This window comes from Ambystoma mexicanum, chromosome 6q (assembly GCF_040938575.1).
Source record: "Ambystoma mexicanum isolate Mex_15411 chromosome 6q, UKY_AmexF1_1, whole genome shotgun sequence".
Lineage (NCBI taxonomy): Eukaryota > Metazoa > Chordata > Amphibia > Caudata > Ambystomatidae > Ambystoma > Ambystoma mexicanum.
The window spans coordinates 444880465-444901441 of NC_090937.1; positions in this window are offsets into that span (position 1 = coordinate 444880465).

The window sequence follows — 20977 nt, forward strand, 5'->3', positions numbered from 1 at the left end:
TAGCCCATCCACCCTGGGCTTGCCCCCCAGCACCGACTCATGTCCCCCTGCACCCCAACCCACCCAGCAGTGACAGGCACCTGCCAGCAGGCCCCGACTCATGTCCCCCTGCACTCCCACCCAGCCGGCAGTGACGGGCACCTGCCAGCAGGCCCCGACTCATGTCCCCCTGCACCCCCACCCACCCAGCAGTGACAGGCACCTGCCAGCAGGACCTGACTCATTTCCCCCTGCACCCCCACCCACCCGGCAGTGACAGGCACCTGCCAGCAGGCCCCGACTCATGTCCCCCTGCACCCCCACCCACCCGGCACTGAGGGGCACCTGCCAGCAGGCCCCGACTCATGTCCCCCTGTACCCCCACACACCCAGCTGTGACAGGCACCTGCCAGCAGGCCCCGACTAATTTCCCCCTGCACCCCCACCCACCTGGCAGTGACAGGCACCTGCCAGCAGGCCCCAACTCATTTCCCCCTGCACCCCCACCCATCCGGCAGTGACAGGCACCTGCCAGCAGGCCCCGACTCATGTCCCCCTGCACCCTCACCCACCCGGCAGTGAGGGGCACCTGCCAGCAGGCCCCGACTCATGTCCCCCTGTACCCCCACCCACCCAGCAGTGACAGGCACCTGCCAGCAGGCCCTGACTCATTTTCCCCTGCACCCCCACCCACTCGGTAGTGACAGGCATGTGCCAGCAGGCCCCGACTCATGTCCCCCTGCACCCTCACCCACCCGGCAGTGAGGGGCACCAGCCAGCAGGCCCCGACTCATGTCCCCCTGCACCCCCACCCACCCAGCAGTGACAGGCACCTGCCAGCAGGCCCTGACTCATTTCCCCCTGCATTCCCACCCACCCGGCAGTGACAGGCACTTGCCAGCAGGCCCCGACTCATTTCCCCCTGCACCCCCACCCACCCGGCAGTGACAGGCACCTGCCAGCAGGCCCCGACTCATGTCCCCCTGCACCCTCACCCACCTGGCAGTGAGGGGCACCAGCCAACAGGCCCCGACTCATGTCCCTCTGCACCCCCACCCACCCGGGAGTGACAGGCACGTGCCAGCAGGCCCCGACTCATGTCCCCCTGCACCCCCACCCACCCGGCAGTGAGGGGCACCTGCCAGCAGGCCCCGACTCATGTCCCCCTGCACCCCCATCCACCCTGCAGTGTCAGGCACCTGCCAGCAGGCCCCGACTCATTTCCCCCTGCACCCCCACCCACCCGGCAGTGACAGGCACCTGCCAGCAGGCCCGACTCATGTCTCCCTGCACCCCCACCCACCCGGCAGTGACAGGCACGTGCCAGCAGGCCCCGACTCATGTCCCCCTGCACCCCCACCCACCCAGCAGTAAGGGGCACCTGCCAGCAGGCCCCGACTCATGTCCCCCCCAACACATCATCATGATCCACAATCATGGCCCTCATGGCCACCCAAATCCCACTGCACGCCACCCCTGCCCAAAGAACCAACCAAGTATTACATCCACCCCACATTGAAATGCCCATTACATGAAACAACCCAAATGGCATGTATGTACATCAACACATGGCCTTCCACGGCCTCCTTCTCAACCAAACACACACAATGGGTACCAGTGAATGTGAAAACCCACATTGTGACATGCATGAAACCAATGAGAGAATACCACACATTGAAGTATGAAACAAAAATGTATTCAACACAAAATTAAGTTAATGAAATTAAAACACACAATAATGGAAATAAGAAATAAAATGCAGCATGTTCCAAAATGAAAAAAAATATGAAATCAGAATGCAAATAAATCCATATGAAAATGTGTCCAAAGTCACCGTCCAAGAAAGCAAATCCAAAGGGAAAGAAATAAGTAAAATCCATTGCTCCAAGGTGAAAAATAAAATAAAATGACGATAAATCCACTGTTCAACTACAAATAACAAATCCAGGGTCCATGAGCCCAACCATTGAAATGAAAGCTACAAAAAAAAACGACCTAATGAAGAACTATCTACAAAAAGGTGGGGCATAGTCCAAGCGCCCCAAATGAAAGAAAAACATAAATGAAACCTAACACTAACTCACTATATACAATGGCGGCGGGCAAGTCCTACGGTTCACTTGCTGATTTCCCGGGCCAGGGCATCATCGAACTCCTGTTCTATGTCCTGGAGGCGGGCCTGTTCCATGGCCCCGAGGTTTCGCAGGGATAACGCCATGTCCAACTCCAACTCCCTGCGAATTGCCTCAAGGCACTCGCCCGCCTCAGCGCCCTGCGCATGGAGTTCTCCGCCCTGACCATAGTGAGCCGTGCCTCTTCCACCCCCCCGTCGCTCTGCATCTATGTGCTGGCCCAACCTTTGCCACACAGAAGACACTCCCAATCCAGGGTCCTCCTGCCCTCCGGCCGATGCCTGCCCCTCTGATGTTGATGGCACCAAGCCATCATCGCTCCCACCTTGAGCCTGCTGTTGCTGTGCCTGTGCCCTGGCTCTTGATGCCTGCACGTCCTCCTCCTGCTGGGGTGCAGTTGTTGGTGTGGCCACCCCTGCTGGACCTCCGACTCCCGACTGTGGCAGGGATGTGTCCTCCACCAGCCTGGCCACTGGGTCAGAGGCAGCTCCACAGGGTACCCAGGTGATACATGGGCCGGAAGATGGCACGGAGTACGACTGGCGCATAGGGGGTTCAGGTGAGGAGGGGGTCAGAAGAAGGTCCAGCAGACGGAGGAATCCAGTCCTAAGGACCCGTCCCAGTAGGTCGATGCGGTCAAAGAGGCATCCGAGATGACGTGCAGTGTCTTCACAAAAACACTGCAGGTCACCTCGCATGCCCTGTTGACGCAATGCCATCCCAGCCAGGACAGGCTCAACCCGGTCCCGGATTGCCACGTCCGCAGGGAGAAGAAGGCCAGTTGTTGTGCGCTCATCCCCTCCCTGAAAACGGGTCTGGACGTAGGCATCACTGCTGGTGCGGGATGATGCGGTCACAGGATCGGGGACAGGATTACACACAGGCACCTCCGCGGCGGCCTGTGCTGCCTCCTGTCCCTGGACTGCACCACTAGCCCCAGTGGAATCCCCCCCTCCAGACCCCGTGTGTGTTCCTTCCACGGCCTCCTCCTCAACCAAACCCCCCACCAACCTGGATGAGTCTGTGCCATCTTCCTCCATCAGACCCTGTGGGGTCTCAGCTGCCCCTTCTGCTGCCGAGGAGTCCACCTCCGACCTCAACCTCTTGGACCTACCTTCAGCAGCTACGGCCACGGATGCGGCACCAGACTCCTCACTCCCCGATGAGATGACAACATGGGAGGGGAGCTGGGCCTTGCATCTCCGGTTGGCGGTGCGATCCCTGCCGCTTTGCTCCACAGCACCGTCTCCGCCATCTTCATCAGTTGACGCTGCAGACAGGGAGAGATAGAACACAGGCATCAGGGGCACTGCACAATGGTCTGATACACACATGACAGTTGTACATGAGTGGCAGTGTCAAACTTCAAGCATGGCATCACACTCCCCAACACACATGTCATTTGAACTCACACACATGAGCACATCAACAGGAATATTGCACCAGGCAGCACCATCCATACACAAACAACAGCATGAGCAGCCGAAGCTGAGCCTGACGTCATATGCAACACGGGGAGTGCAGAACACATGCACACACTCCACCAGACATACATGCATCTGTACATCTCCACCACCTGTCGCTGTGATAACATCCCCATCCATGTCACATCTGGCAATCAGCCTCCTACATGTCAGTGTCACGTGCATCCATGGTGTATCACAGTTGCACACTTGTCAAATACACACACATGCAAATGTACATAGTGCAGATACATGCAGGTGGAAGCAGCATCCATGTGTGACACCACAACCATGCCACAGTACATACACAGAATTTCAAAAATGTGTGCACCCACACCTGCATTTGCCAAGCATGCTTACCAAGACATACACCATAGATGTGTCTCACACATGAGAGGACTCACATACAGCAGGCTCATTTCCCTGTACATACACATGCATACATGGCCCTACACAGACATATGTCATATGTAAAACCTGCACACTCCTGCCACACCTCAACATGCACAGCGTCCAATCAGTACACATGTACACTTACTGCTCGACTTCAGACGGGTCTGCCACTCAAGGACCTGGAGGTGGAGCTCTGGGCGTATACGTTCCAGGACCCTCATTTGGTTGTTGGTTAGGCGGACCCGGCACCCCTTGGCATCCGCTGCCTTCAAGAGGCGCCGGACCTTGTTGAGGGTCCTGGACCTGAAGTCCTCCCAGCGCTTCGGGACGTGTTGAATGTCATGGACTGCCACCCCCTCCTCATTGATGGCAGTCACGAAGTCCGTCCAGATCCTATTCCGTCCTTCATTGTCGGCACCAAAGAGGGCATCATACTGCCCCAGGACCTGCTCCACCAGGATACCAACTTCACTGGCACTGAAGCTGGTAGCCCTCTGCCTCTCTGGCTGGGGGTTGCCAGTGGTGCCAGATGGTGTTGTGTCTGACATGGAACCCCAGAGGCAGGTGTGGGTGGGCAACTGGGTCCTGGGGCTGGGCTGTGGAGCGATGGTATCCCAGTCGGGAGTCTTCTGTTCCAGCAGGGGTGGTCACAGCAACTGCACCCCTGCAGATGGCTGACACGCAGGCACCCAATAGCAGGGCACGTGGGCAGCAGGCAGGCAGACAGCAGCATATGGCAGGTGGGAGCGTTCTCGGGGCTCTGGGGGGCAGGAAAATGGCCTTCTGGGCAGGAGCATGGTCTTCCATGTGTTGTTGCGTGGCCAGCTTGATACGGAGTGATTTGGCATGTGAAAAAACTGCACGTCAGTGTGTAATTCGAGGAAAGGCCCTTAGCGCGAGTTTCCCTCAACACGGGTGCATGTTGATTGTACACGTGCAAAAACTGCACGTCCGGGTACGACTGCGTGCAATTGGAGGTAAGGGCCTTAGCGCGTACGCGCGTAGGTTTCATTGCATGTGTGGGCTGGCTTAAAAGGTACGTGTAGGACGCCATTTTATTGTACGTGCTTTTTGTGGAGAGCGAACGGGTGATTATTGTACTTCTTGTCAGTTCACACGCGATAACTTCACAACGGTTCCAGTTCGTACTCCATGTTTACTCAGACAGCGTTCAATTCTTCTTTTGGCGGGGGTGTTGCCAAAGCGCACACGCACATCTTTTTCATGTTCTTTTTCTAGGCAGACGGTGAGTCGCGCACGTATTTTACAACTGTGTTTGCCCCCGTGTGTCGCGTACCCGTTCAGAGGTCATTGTAGGCTGCGTGTACCACGCGTACGCTTATTTTTGTGTTTCTGGGTGCCACAGCGTAGTGCGGGTTAATTTTTCCACACACGTGCTCTACCAGGGGTTGCGTGCACGTTAAATATTGTTTTAGGGGTGCCTGTGCGTTGCATGACTCGTCATCTTCCCCCAGGGGTCACAGGCAGCCTTGCTAGAGTACTAGGGTACGAATTCCATCTAGTACCCTATCCCTTTCACCCCAATTGCCCAGGACAATTGTTTACTGCAACTCCCATATGCACAACAACATCAGTGCCATGGTTGGGAGGCGACCAAGCAGTAAGGGAGGCAAAGGTGGCGCGGTAGGGGACGTGGCCAGGATGTGTAGGGTGGCCCAAGAGGCAAGTGTGTGGAGGACCAATCAGGGACATCTATGCCCCCCACCCCCAATGGTTCTGGGAGATGTAGCTGACACCATCCAAGCTCAGCCCTTGTTAAACCGGCCCATATTGTCAACAGAATCGGCACAGGATGGCTCCCAGGCTGACTTCTATGTCACCAAGTCTAAGCCACGTGTGTCTGTGAAAGTTGCTGTCACCAGGCCACGTGGATCTGGGGCAGCAATGTCATCTGCTGCCCCAAGTAGCCAGGGTGAGGAGGCTGCAGGGGCAGCTGCAGCTCAATCCACCCCAGCTCCGAGTCTCCCAGCCAGGACAGTGTCTGTCCAAGTCCATCACACCGAGGTTGGTCCTGCCAACATCACCCAGCAGCAAATGCCTGCAGTGAGACCTTTGGCCATCGTGCCTTTGGCAACTTCCAGTGCCCAGTCCACCTGTGCTTCTGCCCCTACCAACCAGAGTGGCGTAAGCCACTCAGGGTCCGCACCACCTTCCAAGAGGAAGAAGGGTGCTCTTGCAGTACAGGCTGGGACCCCAGACACGGCTACCCACGCCGGCACATCAAGGAAGCCTAGTTTCAATGATGCAGAACTAGGTGCACTTGTGGGCTGTGTGTCGGCCCATGGCCGCAAAATGGTGGTGACTGCAGGGTGCAAGACTATGACTGCTCAACGTAGTGCCCACTGGCAGACCATCGCGGACCACATTAGTTCCCTTGGATTTGTGAAGCGCACAGCTGATGATTGCTCTAAGCGCTGGAATGACCTGAAACGCAGAGCAAAGAACAAGCTGGCTTCAAATCATGCCTCTACTCTGGTGACTGGCAGTGGGTCTCCACCAGAGGAGGAACAACTCACTTAACATGAGTCTGTCGCTGGAACATTCATCACAGAGGATCAGATCCAAGGCGTGGGAGACCTACCAGATTTTGAAGCAATGTCCGGTGAGTGACCATGCATGTGTGTGCAATCCATGTGTATGTTGCTTGGGTGATGTGTTCTGATTGAGTGCCAGGTGAGGCTGTCTAGTCATGACTGCTATGGGTCACCCATGTGGTCCCTCAAGAACATTCACCGGCCTTGTGTTTCTATTTCACAGTATCCCTTCTGACCGCAGTTCACTTTTTGCACATGGTTAATCCACTTGGCCTTCAGCTGTCCTCTTGCCACAGCATTGTTCATACTCTTTTCCTCTTCATTCAGCCTGATTGATAAATGATTAGCATATTTACCAGACATTTTTGTGGCATAATGTCCCAAATGTGACATACTTCTGTCATAGATTACTCCACACGATGGCCCACATTTATTGACTTATTAGGGGAAGGTTTTATACAATCAGGCTGAGTAATGTGCACCTACACATGGCCTGCACACTATCATTTTGGGTCCCTGTTTGAATGTTGAACATGACAATTGTATCCTCTCATGTCGAAGTGACCAAACATTGATGTATCCATGTGCCTGCCATCACTGCATCAATGAACACTGGCTTTGTTGCAGCGTGTGGCACATGTGTGTTTTCTCACTCTTTTTTACGTTTTATTTCATGATGTCCATCTCACATGGATGGGTCACAGTACTGATTTGCTACCATCTGGGTGTCCTTGTCAAATCTGCCATGGCTATGGTACGTGCCGTCTATGTGCTAGCATGCGTCATGTATGTGGATTGTCCATGCCACTCACAGGCTAATGCTTGATGCGACTGCTATCCAGCATGCAGCACATGTGTTGGTTTTCCATCTTGCAGTCATCAGTGTGTGCTTTTTGCCTCCCCTTCCAACTCATTGACAGTGCATGCATGCCAGAGTTATTGTCATGTGGGACATGTGTCATTTATGTACTGGATCTCTGCCTCGTCATGCCTATGTGTGTGTGCTATGGTGCTCATGCCTGTTTCCATTTGTTATCTTTCATGTTTTTGCAGATGATGAGGCACTTGATGCTGTTGAGGAGGAGGAGATGGGGCAGACCCAGGAGGACTCACAGCCACAACCGGGCACCAGTGGAGGACGTGGGGTGGTGGTGGGTGAAAACACATTACTCCTGCAGGCCATACTGTCCACGGGTGTCTCTGGGTACACCTCCGGAGACCTCAATGAATCAGGTCCTGAATCGGACATTGAGACATATGTGCCGTCGCAGGTGAGTGTTTCTGGCAGGGATGCTGTTCTGTCCAACCCACCTGCACCCGGGTTAGACCCCTCTATGGGGATTTCAGTGTTGGAAAGTCCACCTGTGGTGGTTACGGATGCAGGGTCACACTCCACAATATTTGCTCCTGTTCCTGGGCCAGCAGATCAAAGGAGGAATGCAGTCCTGCAGCCTCAGGCAGTGCCAGCACAGCAAGGTGCACATCACCTTGCCCCAAACAGGTGTGGTGCCCACCAACGTGGTGGGTGTGCGCCACCAGGCAATACTGTGTGAGAGAACTCCATCTACACTATAGCAGCACAACAGGGGGCATTGTGTGAAATGATGGCTCAGGAAATGGATAGGGTGGCCACTTCCATTCTCCCCCCTGAAAGGCAGATGGAGCTCCAGCAGCAGTCAACAGACTCCATTTGCCACTCACACAGGGAGGACATGTTGGCGTCCGACAGGGACCGACGGGCTGGACTGGAGACTCTGCGCACAGCCATATCTGTAGAGTCACAGGCCCACAGGGAAGCCCTCAGGTTAGAACACAGGTCCCTCAGAGATACCCTGGGTGAACTTGAGGTGTTCCGGAGAACAATGGCAGAACAGCAGCTGGAGCAGCTGACACATACACTCTCAGCTGAGCTCCAGGCAACCCGTCAGGAGATCCGGGCATCACGCGAGGCCATGCAGGCAGAAATGTGTGCTACCCGTGAGGTGCTGCATGGGGATCTCTGTACCATCGTGCTGCAGAACCAAACCTTTCACACCTGCATGCTTGCTGCCATGGAGGAGCATGCCAGGGTTTTGCGTGGTCTGCCTCCCATATCACGGTCACCTTCTGATGTACCACCACAGGGTGATGACAGCGACGGCAGTTCTCCCACCGAAGCGTAGCCGTGCAGGCCATGAGCCCATGGAGGTATTTTTGTTTTTTCACAACATCCACGCATGTGGGTGTTGGGGTGCACCCTGTACCTCGTCCCTCCTGGGTGGCCCCCCCACCCCCTAGGCCACACATGGCCATTTTTGATTTTTCTTTTTTTTTTTAACAGTGTGGTGCTTTGTGTGGCTCCCGTATGCATCCGCTGTGTATTCCAGCTGGGCACATGCAGGCTTGTCCTTTCTTTGGGTTAGATGCTTGAGTTCCTGACACACACACCCCTCCTGCTTCCCATTTCCATGGGCTTGCAAAGGGTGTGACCAAGTGACAGTAACTTACGCAGTGGCATTGGGCTCCCATAAGTTGTGTGGACAGCCTGTAGTCAAAACTGTGTATACATCCCTAGTGGGTATTGTTGTAGAAATCTGCACTCCATGGTGGATTTATGTATGGTTCTACATCCATGACTTTTTCCTTATATACATGTACCTTCTTCATGTCTTAACAAGCCCATCTACTTTGCAGATGCAGTTCATGTTGTATGCAGTTCACTGATACATTTGCCTTCCAGCAACAATCTGCAGTTGGAAAGGGTCGATGTGCTGCCTTAGTCAGGTTGTGACACTTGCACTACTTTTATTTTTTATTGTGATATATTACCACTGTTTGACCATGTACTGATGTTTTCTCTTGCTGGTAAGTATTTGTTCATGTGTGTTGTTTTTGTATTAATTATTGAGAGCAAATTGTCTGTGGCCTGTTTCCATTTAGGACGGTGCACTTTGTGACACTTGTGTCATGTGTTGTGCATTCATTTGGTTGCTTTCACGTTGCATGCCATGCCATGGTGTGTTGGGGAGGTGTTGGGTGATATGCCACTATTTTGATGTGGTATTTTGCAAGGGAGTAGTCCTTCATGCTGCATGAATGTATGCCTTTTTGTGACACAGGATTGGGTGTTTTTGAGTAGCTAGGGATGCACAAAATGTAGCACTTCCAGGTGAACAGTCTCAGGCTGGTATGGTTGTGACAGTTGACTGTCCCTTTTGTCATCATCATTGATTGTGACCTGGTATGTGCCAGTCCTGTGTGCACTCTGCAGGGGTGGGATTTTAGGTGAAGTAATTTGCCACAAGCTGGGTCCAGGCTGCCTCACCATGTGCCCTTTCACCTCCCATGCGCAGCGGCCGTGCATGTGGTTGGGGATGTGGGGGCATCACCATGTCCACTGGCACGCCCCGCCGGGTTGCAACGTTGTGCAGGACACATGCTGCCACTATGATCCTGCACACTACTGGGGGCGCATATAGCAGCTGCCCACCAGAGCGGTCAAGGGAGCAAAAGCGTGACTTGAGCACTCTGAATGTGCGCTCCACTATGGCCCGGGTTGCAATATGGGCTGTGTTGTATCTTACCTCGGGTTGTGTGGTGGGGTTCTGAATTGGCGTCATCATGTAGGTGCTCAGAGGGTAGGCACTGTCCCCTGGGGAGGTGATAATGGTTGTCATTAGTGGGATTTTTCTATTTCTCAGTTTGTGACATGCATGAATGTGCAGAGGCATTTATACTCACCAATTAGCCATGCCGGCCAGCTTCCAGGTCCCGGTTTAGGGGTGACATTCTGAATATGAAACTATCATGGCTGGACCCTGGATAGTTGGCAAATACTGAGGTGATGATTCCCTTGGTATCACATACAACCTGCACGTTGATGGAATGCCAGTGCTTGCGGTTCCGATAGATATGCTCAGTGGCCCTGGGTGGACGTAGAACCACATGGCTGCAATCAATGGCACCTATGACTTTGGGGAAGTGTGCCACCCCGTAAAATTGCTGGACAACAGCCTGCCTTTCTGCAGGTGTTCGGGGCATGTATATGTGCCTGCGGACTGAGGGGCGTGCAGTCATGATGGCCAACACCTGGTGTAGGAAGCTTGACTGTGTGGCCTGTGACACACCCCCCACTATGGCACTTGTCCGCTGAAATGAACCGGTAGCCAAGAAGTGCAGTACATTGAGCACCTTTCCAAGGGGCTCAGTGCTTGCGAGCACAGGGTGGGTGATGTGAGGTCATCCTCCCACTCCCTCACCAGGTCTAGGATTATGTGTCATGGAAACCTGTACCTCCCATACACCTGGTCATCAGGCATCCCAAAAAGGCTGGTCCTGGTTAAAAAGATGCGGGGCCTGGCTATCCTCCTCCTCCTGCGGTGTCCCACGACCACTGCTGCGAGGAACGGTATATTCATCGTAGCGTTTGAGGTTGTTTGTTGTTTGAGCGCACTTTTATGCTGCACGGGGCCACTAACGCCTGCTTCCTGCTGGCGTATGTGTTTCCGGATTAGCGCGTCTTTTTTGGCGCACGCCTTTCCCTTGTTCAATTCCATGAATACGTGTTGTTAGCGTGCGTGTGGGCATTGCGAACCTTTACCTCCTGTACTTCCCCTGTAACTCCCACATTTTCACGCGTTGTTCCCCATTCCGCGTGTTCCGTCCCGTGTTCCGCCCACTTTTCTTGTGTGCGCTACGCTATGTGCGCTTTACATGTGCACGTAGCACACGCCGTTTAGTGACGTGTGCGCCCGCATACACCACCCACGGATTCGGTGCATGTCCCAGCTTTTAGTAACGCAGCGCATTCCATGAATCGATCAACGGCTGCGTGTGCGGCTTTGGCACCCATGCGCTGCGATTTTCACGCTTGCGCTCCCCTTTTCGGCGCACATTTATTCCATCAGTTACCCCGAATGTGTCCTCTGAGTATGGCTTTGTAACAATCCCAATTATTAACAATCGAGATGTCAGTGCTCAGATTCTCTGAGAAGAAATGGGAATGCTGTTGTTGAATAAATTGTGTAAATTGTTCCATCTTTCAACGGGCAGAATTTAATCTCCATCTGTTAGGTTTATGTACATTTCGAAGATCGGATAATTGAATGTGAACAGGTGCATTGTCTGACAAGGTAATACATACCATCTTGGCATCTAACAGACGATCAGAAATGGTTTTTAAGACAAAGACATAATCAATTCTCGAGAAAGAATCATGAGGATTAGAGTAAAACGTGTATTCTAAATCAGATGGATGCAACAAACGCCATGCATCAATTAGACCTAATTCAGAAACAAAGTTGGCAAATTGCAGGTGGGATTTAGTTTTTTAAACCATACATTAGATTTCCTGTCTAGGTAGGGATCTAAAACCTCATTGCAGTCTCCACATACAATAAGGTTGTTGGGATTGGAGTTTAGGATATTATTTCTTAGGTGAATCCAGAATGCGGGAACAGTGTTGGTGGGACCATGTACATTTACACTGGAGCATTCAATGGACTCGATAAGTAACTTAACTAGAACCCATCTTCCCACATCATCTGATTGGGTATCTATAACCTTAAATTGAAAATGTGTATTGATAAGGTGTAATTACCCCATTCTTTTTCCCATTAGCCTCACTTAAGAACACTTGACCCACCCAAAGTAATTTCAGTTTCGCGGCTTCGACTTGTGAAAGGTTCGATTCTTGTATACATGCTATGGAAGGTTTGGCTCGATTGAGATGGGAGAGAATTTTCTGTCGCTCAATAGAGTTACGCAAACCCTTAACGTTCCAAGGTGTCATATTAAATGACATATACCAAGCAAGGGGTAGAATACGAAGACGTGCAACACACGATATCAGAGTATTTAGTACAAAAGTGTAAAACATTATAGTACAGAAGATAAAAGTTAATGGCAGCCATACAGGGAACAATGCTAAAGAGATCTGCTTATGTGACAAAAAACAAAAGGGAGAGACATAACAGGGAAGGGGGTTGACAAACGCAAACAACATGGATCCCTTTAACCTCCATGGAAACCGGATAACCTTGAACAAATTAGTGGCTAACGGGACAGAGACAGAGAGATTCTTTCCTGAATGACTTGTTGTAGCACACTCATCACCACCGAGTGAGCTTAACATTTTTACAAGAGCCTTCTTTTAGCCCTCCAGCCTTCTTCCGGCTGTGTTTTACCTCTCCACCCACCAGTGGTTTCTCCAGACGAATTGTTTTCTATCCCAACCTTAGTGACCCACGGGCACCAGTAAAGTTATACACTTTGGAAGGAAAAAACAGTTGACCTGCTTAGCAGGTTGTACCCACACTCCAGATCAAGCAGCCCCAAGATCTAATCCATACCTTGTTGAACATTGCTCAACCGTCTGGAGAATACCATTTTTTATCCTCTGTTCCTTTTGGACGATATGTGTCTGTCACTGGACACAGCCACCAGTATAGAAGGTTGAGGGACAGCTCTCTCCTCTATATCTATTTAGTAGGCGACACACCACGCGCTACCCAGGGATAGACACCCCCGCCAGGGCTAGGGTGTTCTTCCTTAGGGCTAGGTACGCCGAGTTGGGTGGCCCCTTCTTTCTCTGTGTTTGAGTGTGAGCACTCCAATTGATCAATTTGTTAGCATACTTATGATGCACCTAGAATATCTACCTTCCTAGTATAACCGTTGTTGTTGTGTTACCATAAGTTTTCCTTGTTAACGGTTAAAAGGACGATCACGGTTTTACCGTGCACTTTAGCTTTCCAAGCTTTACCTGTTGTTTTCAAGTTTCACCTCTAAAACATGTCATCTTCAGAAACATTAGATACACTGTTTCTCATTGGTTTTCAAACTATAAGGTCCTTTGTTATATGGACTACTACAATTGTTTGGCACACTTGTGCCAGTTTGGAACATTCGGTTCACTTAGCAGCACGTAAGCCCAGACCCAGATGCAAGGAGATGGGGCATGACACTACCTCCCCACCCGATTATCTCAGCATCTCTCATCATCCATGCCTTCTGCCATGGAGATTGTCTTTGAACTTGGCATTGCAAAGTATCATTGTCTCTGAGAATAAACAGGAGTGATGGCAGTCGCTATCGTGTTCTAGGACTCCAGGTTCGAACTCTATTTACATCCTTGGCTCACGTGACAGGAGACCACGATTTGGTCCATTTTGCAGGTTTTAAATGCTCTAAATGAATTAAACTTGGCACTCTTGGTGTTCTTTCTTTCCACCTTAACAAGGGATGATTCATCCTTCACAAGTTCGCTCCTTTCCAGAATAGATAGCTGACCTTGGCTGCTTCAGTCTTGACTCCAGGCCAGACAAGCTCACCATGCAGCTCCACGATTCAGCTTATTCTTGCTGCAACATAGTTTTCCCTTCCTTCTTCATGGGTCCTGGCTAACTAAATGCATGATAACGATGTCCAGCTTATATACAATGGCGGCTTCGCCTGCATTCTATTCACTATGTATAGCCAGGATCTATGATGACTTAATCTGATTGTGTTTCATTATCTGTACAATTATTGAACGGTTGATTCTCTGCAACACTTTGTGCCCGTGTAATCTTCTTTTTCGTATTTAAAAGTTCACTTGATTCTTTATTTCGTCATTAGTCTCTCCAGGATATATACATCTTCTTCAGCCAGGATCCTGAGACGTCATTCATACTCTTTTGTAACATCACAGGCTTCTTTTCTTCACTCCTTCTCATATTCCTTCAGGGAGTTCCTCCCTCAAATTGTCATCCCTTCAGGGATACATTCGGTAAGGTTGTCTCAATGGATATCTTCTCTCAAACACACGTTGCGGTATTGGCACAACTGCTGGGGTCAAGCACGACACTATCTCTGGCTTCCAACATATGGGAGGCAGGGTGGCAGGGTTTCCTGCAGAAGCATGCAGCTGCTCCTCTACACAGATGTCAGAAAAAAGTAACACTGTAAAATGGCCCGCTTCACTTCTTAACTAACATCTAATCAACGCAGCTAAGCAACACAGCTAGACAATTCCTCAACTCAGATAGCTGCATGGCCATTGCCAGAGCAATCACGGGGGTGAGATTGGACTACTGTAACGCCCTTTTGCAGGCACATCCACAAGGAACTTAAATAAACTGCAAGTAATACAGAATAATGCCCTCAGAGCAGCACTAAACATCCCGAGAAGGGACCACATCACAGCAGCCAGAAAAAAGGCTCACTGGCTCCCTATCAAAAAAAGGATTATCTTCAAGACTCTCTCTATCACCCACAAATGTTTGAGCAAGACTCCCCCCCAGTACCTGTCCCAAAAATCGAAAGGACAAAATCCAGACCATCCGTGCCCCCAAATTGACCATACCAAGAGTGAAAAGAGCCCAAGAAGGCCGAAGAAGCTTCCCAACAGTCGCAGTTAACCACTGGAACTCCCTCCTAGCAGATGTAAGAGCAGAGGATTCATACTGGGCCTTCCAAAAAACCTTGTACACCTGTCTCTTTGCCTAAACTATCGCCAACCAGGATGTCACCCTGCATGCACCCCATATCCTGAATGCCCTTTTCTCTCCTAACTGTATGTCCACTCACAACGTATTACTGCTTTACCCCCTGTTATAAATCAAGCTTGTGCATAAATGTAACTGGTCTGCAACAGCACCCTGGTGCCCTAGGGTTTAGGCGCTCTACAAATGAAAAAAATATTACAATTAAAAAATAAAAATAAAACATCCCTGGCCCTAAAACCAGCACCTACCTACATTTTCACTTCAGGGCCTGCTCAAGCGAGTTTAATAATGGTTTGAAAATGGCTTTGTTGTTGAAATGCCTCGTGCAGGAAATTATTTACAAACGCCATGCCACGCGATTGTGAGAGCTTGCCAGAAGGGTCCAGATCAGGTGAATCAAGCTACCAAATGCTGAAACCATTTTGTGCCCTTGTCCTCACATTCCAAAGCAGTCAATAACCGAGCATCAACCAGATATATCAAAACAATTGCATTCGAAGGATTCTATGCACACAATGTTCAGACTTGTTCTTGTCTTCCGGCCTACATTGATTCACTTGCTGCCCCTAACCCAAGACGAGATAGAAGCCGGACTTAAGAAATTTGAAAAGGTCCCATAGGAGGGCCATCAGGGGGAGCATGGCGAGCAGTTCCTAGCTGCGCCAGTTCCCGAACCTGATATCAAAACGGGAGACTGACCCCCCCTCACCTCTCCCAGGCGGCAACGGGTATCCCCCATGGGAGAGACAAGCCTGGGGCATCTCCATTCCAAAGCTGGAGCGGATCAGACATTAGACGGCGAAGTTAGAGGTTAGCCATGCCAACAGCTGGAAAGGGAGGAGGAGGCACGGAGGAGCTGCGCACCAGGGGAGACAGACCACACAAGGCCTGCACAGGTCCTGCAGAAGAAAGGCCCTGAACGAGGGCCTGGCGCAGAGTGAGTGCTCTCTGTGCTGCGGGCAGGCCGCAAGGCGGTGACCCCCCCCGGAGAGTGGAGTGAAGAGGGGTCCTGGGGGCCAGACCATTGGCGATTTACAGACAGCAAGGTGCTCAGCTGGGCCTGCGGTGAGTGTGGTGGGCCCAGTGGGGGAGCATAGAAACCACAGATTCCCTGGAGGACACTCTTCAAGGCCACAGGCAATGCACAGGTTGGGGCGCAGAGGCAGCAGCATCCCACGGGGGGCCCCTGGTGAGGAGAGGGGTAGCCCAAGAGATGCCCCAATAGAGCAGAGCCTGGAAGTTGGGGCACTGGAGGAGGAGTGAGGTGCGGGAGTCCCCTTGGTGGGGCTTGTGGAGCCCCCTGGTGAGGCAGACCCAGGAGGGGCCTGTGCTGTGGCCCATGAGGGGCACCTCGGGACCGGTAACCTGGTGCCGGAGGCCCATTGAGAGAGTCCAAATCTGGAGATACCGGGCAAAGGAGGTGGCTGCCTGGCAATGCAGACCTAGTGTGGGCATGCAACAAATGACGCTAGTGGCGAGGTGTGGGCCCCCTGGGATGGAACAGGGGCGTGTGTCCGCCTTGCCGTGCTACTGGAACATCTAACACAGTGGCCCGAGAAACACCAGAGGAGTACAGAGGAACCCCTAAAGGGGAAGTGAGAAGGTAGGGCAGAGACACAAGGGCAGGCCCTAACTAAGCTGTGGAGGGAGACTGTCGAGAGTCCCCAACAGCCGATTGAAATAGGAGGCGAGTCCCAAGGCCCAAAGTTGTAAGAGGAGGTGAGGGCCCCTGGGTCAGCAATGGAGCGTGGGCCTTCCTTTTTGGACACTATAGTAAGGTTGGCCCATTGGTCCAATCTAGTTGAAGTCTTGGGGACACCAAAGGAGACGTTTGACCACTGGAGAGAGTGACGAGAATATTGGGGAGTACTTTCTTGGCCTGAATAGAGGACCCTAGATCCCCTATGGACTGGAAAGGGAAATTTGGTTTGTTTGTTTATTTCATAATGCGCACCAAACCCTCAGGTAGCAGAGCGCAGCAGTTACAAGAATATTCGAAACTTAGTTACAACATATAGATCATTACATTACAGTGCATACAATTTGGGTACGAAGGGTACAAAATACAGAATGCAGGATACATATATTAATAGGGTACATATACATAGAGTCTAGTGGGGCGTCCAATGGTCGGAAGCGACTTGTTAGATGTCCTTGGTTCGAAGCCAGTACAGCAAATTACGTCTAAATCTAGAGTATGGCTGTTCCACTCTAAAAGCAGTGGGGAGTGCATTCCAGGAAAGAGCAGCTTTAACTGGGAAACTAGCTCCCCCTGCTTTGGAAAGTCTGAATCTAGAATTTCTAGGCAGAGATGGTTGGAGGCTCTAGTATGGTGAGTTGAGATTCTTCTGGTCAGTCTAGCAAAGAGATAGGGAGGTGCAGCATAATTGAGGCATTTGAAAGTGAGGGATACCATTTTGAGGAGTATCCTGTCGCACATTTTTAGCCAGTGCTGGTCTTTTCTGATGTTAGATATATGTTAGATATATGCTCCATGCGGGGTATATTCAGGGCTGCTCTTAGAGCATTATTTTGCAATATTTGCATTTTATTTATGATGTTTTTGTTAGCGCCTGCATATTAGGCATTGCAGTAGTCTAGCTTAGACATTATTAGTGCATTGGCAAGCGTAATGCAGCTAGTTTTGGATAAAAAGGGTCTGCAGGCCCTGATCAGTTTACAGGTATAAGCTGTAGATGAGGCCATGGAGTTAACTTGTTTTTTAGGTGATAATGTAGAATCAAGGTAAAAACCTAGTGTTTTTACCTCAGTTACTACTTGGATTACGTTGCCATCAATGTTGAATGCAGCATAGCTGGGGCTGAGTTTTTTTAGGTTAGAGCCAGAACCCAGAATCAGGATCTCATTTTGTCGTCATTCAGGCAGAGACCGTGTGAGGCCATCCATGCCTGAATTTGGAGGTATATCCTGTTTACCAGAGCCGTGTCTTCGACGAAGTTACCCAAAAGGGGTATGAGGATCTGGGTTTCATCAGCATAGTTAGTGTATGTGACACCCAGCCTGTCAAGTTTGTCGAAGAGTGGCTTGGTAAAGATGTTATACATTGTCGGGGAGACGCATGAACCTTGTGGGACGCCAGAGGTAATTTGGATTGGTTCTGCTGAGGCTGAGGGGGAGATCACTCTCATCGTACGGTAGCTAGGAAGGATTCTACCCAGGCTATGGCTTCACTCGAGAAATGGGCGGCTGCCACTAGGCGTTGGCATAACACTGCATGATCCACCAGGTCAAAGGCTGCCAATAGGTCAAGGAGGAGTAGCATAGCTCTTTTACCTTTGTCCTTCAACTCGTTGATTTGTGTCTTTAAATCAATTAGAGCCATTTCAGTGCCGTGTTTTGGCATGAATCGGATTGGCGTGATCCTAGTAGTTGGTTAACCTCCAGATAGCTTTGGATTTGGAGGTAGGCTACTCTGTCGATGATTTTGAAGAGGAATGGGACCGTTGTAATGGGTCTGTAATTGGTGGGGATGGCCGGATCTAGGGTCTGTTTCTTAATGTGTGGTTGTACCCAATATTCTTTGAGGTTAATTGGGACAGTGCTCGACTTAAAGGAAGCGTTAATTAATTTAGAGATAAAGGGTGCTAGATCTCTAGCTGCATCCTTAATTATTTGTGCGGGGCAGCTATCGCCCTGGAAGTTAGAAAGTTTCAGAGATATTATAACCTTTTCGGTTTCCAGTATGGAAATATTAGTAAATCTGAAGGGTTTATCAATGCTGGGTGTTGCAGAGGGTAGGGTAGGATGCGTCTCAGTGGAGCACAGGGATGCTTTTTTATTAGCTATTTTAGACTGCAGAGTCATTATTTTGTTGGATAAAGCATTTTGGGTGCTAGTACACCATTGTTTATCTTTCGGAACATTATCTGTGGGTGGAATAGGATTTTCCATTTCATGAAGGATGGTAAAAAGCTCCTTGGTATTGGAGTTAGCCTTAGTAATTCTGTCATTAAACGTATTCCTTTTGGTTTGGATTATTTCTTTCTTGTACCTATTGGCGAAGTTAGTTAGTAGGGTAGTTGGTTGATTTGAATACGCACAGGGCCAGCACTCTGGAAGCACTGGCCCAGAGAGGAAAATGCAGGAAGGAGGGGAGGACCCTGTATCAACGAAGAGGGACATCACCTCGTTGATGGAGGAGGTCAGAGGAATGAGGGCGGATATTGGAGGCAAAGTGGACAAAATGAATGTCAGGATTGACGCAATGAACAAGAGGTTAAAAGCAGTGGAAAATAATCAGTCCTTTCCTGAAACTTTGGAAACCCAGATAGATATGAGGATGGCGGAACTTGAGAGAAGGGGAAATCACACGTAAAATGGATGACTTCGAGAATCGAGAAAGGAGGAACAACTTGTGATTCTTTGGGGTGCCTGAGAAGGAGGGTGAGACAGAAAGAGATCTCTGCAGGTTTGTCCACCAAACGGCGAAAGTGCTCTTCAGAGATGATACAATCGATGAGCCAAAAATTGACAGGGCACACAGAGTGGGTGGAGCAGGCAGAGGCCCAAGATCCATGCTGGCTCATTTCCATAACTATCCAGACAAGCAGAAAATATTGGAGAAGGCGAGGGGGGTAGGCACAGTGATGGTCCGTTAAGGGGCAGGTGATTGGTTACTAGATTAGATGCTGGAACGAAGTGTTGCTGCTGAATGGGTCTGGTTGAGAGTGTTAGTGGGGGGGATGTTGAAATGTTGAAATGTTGTGGTTTGAAAGGCGGTGGGGGCTCTTGGTTTTGGTGGTGTTCAAATGGTTGGGGAGTTTCGTCCAGTGATGGTAACTGGCGGAAACCGGGTGCCAAGGGAAGAGGGAGGGGTGTTGCTGGGGGGGTGTGGAGATTCAGAGGGGGGCGACTATTATGCGCTGTCATGAGCCACACTGAGAATACATGGGGTCTGAGGAGGTCTGTCCAAAGGGATGTGCTGAAGGTGGGGAGATGGTGTACCTAAACAGTGGGGAGGGGAATGATCATTTGCGGATCTGCACATTGAATGTTAAGGGGCTTAACTCACCAACCAAGAGGTCCTTAGTGGCCAGAAAATTTCAGAGATCTGGGATTGATGTTCTCTTTCTCCAGGCGACTCGGTTTTCCAAGGGTGAAGAAAGGAGAATTCCCTGTGTTCTTGTGGGACAGGAACTCTGGAGTTCTGGGGAATCAAGAAAGGGGGGTCGGTATTCTGCTGCACAGGAGATTGAAAATGGAGGTAGCGAAAATGTGGAGGTGCCCAGAGGGAAGTGCGGTTCTACTGTCTGGTTTCATATGAGGGGTCATTTTCACATTTGTGGCACTGTATGCTCCTAATCAGGGTCAGCTATGCTTTCTTGAGCCCATGCTAGCAAGACTTTTGAATGAGGTTACGGGACACCTGGTATTGGGGGGGGATCTCAACATGTGGGCAGATGTGCAGTGGGATAGGAGAACCATGGGAACAATAACGGCAAGTGCCACACATGTGTGAATTACATCACAGACAAAAATATGAGTCAAGTTTTGTGAAAATAAAAAAACACTGAAAAAAGAAATTCTTTTTGGGAGTGCACAACAAGGAGTACTTGTATTGTTTCCTAATTTTGTTTCAATACATTGGGTAGCCTCAATGCCAACAAGTACAAGGTGCAGCATACAAAACAAGAATAATCTTATCTAACATTAAGGAAACTCGCCAAAAGTTGGTATAGGCTGCAAAATCAGTAACCACACATGTGGGGGGGATGGATTACAGGCTTGTTTGTATTCACATGGGACGCTTGGTGCTTCTTCCAACCCCAGGAATGGGGATTTATGTTTTACTCCGTGCCCCATGGGACGTATACTAGGATAGATTACTTGTGTGCGCCAAGAGAGCTCTCGAGGTGGCATTGGGTTCCGAGATTCACCCGATTGCATGGTCAGACCATGATATGGTATCCCTGAATATGCCCTGGCTTGGGCTGAGTCCTGGGAAATCGATATGGAGGTGCAATGAGCCC